Below are 1,544 nucleotides of genomic sequence, written 5' to 3'. Positions count from 1 at the left end.
TTACTCCCTATTACTCCCTCTAATCTTGTAACGGGAGGAGTTTTTGTATGAGTCAGAGGTGATTGTGAACACTGTGTAATACGCTGCACAGAAATACACTGCACTGTCATTCAGTCTGAGGCTGTTGATGGTCAGAGTCACATTATTTCTTCCATTTCCGCTCAGTGTGATCTTGTCTTTAAATTCAGTCTCTTTGTTCTCATATTGCACATTAAGGTATCCCATGAGCCGAAGGTCCATGATGCTCTGACTTTGTTTGTACCACTGTATGACATCATAGCTTTGTACTTTGTGTGAACATTTGATCTCTGCATATTCATTTTCTTTCTTCAGGACATCAGGAGGAGTCTGGACAACACTTTCACCAAGAACGGTCACTGTAGAGATATAAATGAATAAACAATATAAAACTGTGAGGAGCTCATATATCTTAGTGACACAAAGTATTAGAAACACACTAAACTAAACAGAATTACCTGCGAGACACAGGACGAGGACAGAAACACAGTGAGCATTACTCATGTCGTCTCTCTCTCTGCTGATTGATTTCACGATGAATTAAATACAGGCGATGAAGGAAGTGATGTCATCTAGGGTGGCAGCTTTGTTTTCTCTGTATATTTCTGAATTCAGAACCACATACTAGCATACTATTATTATTTCTGCCATAGAAAGATACAGTGCACATAGCATGAGTAGTATTAATAGTATCTTAAATGGATAGGAAAAGCATTAGCTTTCACTCCACAAGACATTGTATGTCAGACTGCTGTTTAACTGTACCAGAGTGCCCCCTTTTGGATGGTATATTGATATGATCTGTGTGCAAGGTGTTTTTGTACGTCTGCCTTCAGTGTTTGACACACTGTGTTTGCTCACTGAACAGAAATATACGGCACTATCATCTGGCTGTGCGTTCTTCACAGTGAGAGATCCGCTTTCAGAAACACTTTTGGAAACGTCAAATTTACTTTGATCAGAATCTCCATAGTCTGGACTGCTCACAGAGCTTGTGAACACAATAAGAGTCATAGTTTGTCCTCGCCGTTGTCGATACCAGTACATCTGGTTGAAGGTAATATCCTTTTTGTGTGTGCAGTTCATTTGAGCAGAACTCCCCTTTACTGCCATTAAAACACCTGGACTTTGTGAAACATCACTGGTACCTGCGATTGGAAATAAAAACATTTCTGTAGCAATGCAAAAGGTTATTCTATTATGATGTCCTGGAGATCGTTTGAGTACCTTGGCTCCAATGCAGCGAAAGAATCAACAGAATAATGTTCCTCATCGTGTTACGTTGAGGCTGGATGAGTTATATTATAATCTTCAGTGATGATTCAAATTTCAGTTGTTAATACAGGATGTGACATCATGATCATGGTAGTGGTGATCTCAGGGTGGGGCAAAATTCAGAATTTAAGAATTAGCTTCAGATCCTGAATTGAGATGTGAATTGAATTAAGCAACACTTTAAGAAGACTAGACTAGAACCTGTTGTGTTTAGTCTGGCACTGAATCAGAATCCACAGGTGTGAAGAGGA

The 1,544-nt window shown here is 39.4% G+C and overlaps 1 gene segment (V, D, J or C); it reads right to left on the bottom strand.

The window, feature by feature from the left end:
- On the bottom strand, positions 1-522 carry LOC311281352 (T cell receptor beta variable 16-like). The segment is given in 2 exons: positions 477-522; positions 1-377 (listed from the first exon to the last, which is right to left on the bottom strand).
- Positions 523-1,544: the final 1,022 nt, after the last annotated feature.

The sequence above is a fragment of the Rutilus rutilus genome (genome assembly GCF_951802725.1).
Source record: "Rutilus rutilus genome assembly, chromosome: 21".
Taxonomy (NCBI): domain Eukaryota; kingdom Metazoa; phylum Chordata; class Actinopteri; order Cypriniformes; family Leuciscidae; genus Rutilus; species Rutilus rutilus.
Note: the sequence above shows the minus strand (reverse complement) of the source record. Positions and strands in the feature narration are given on the sequence as shown.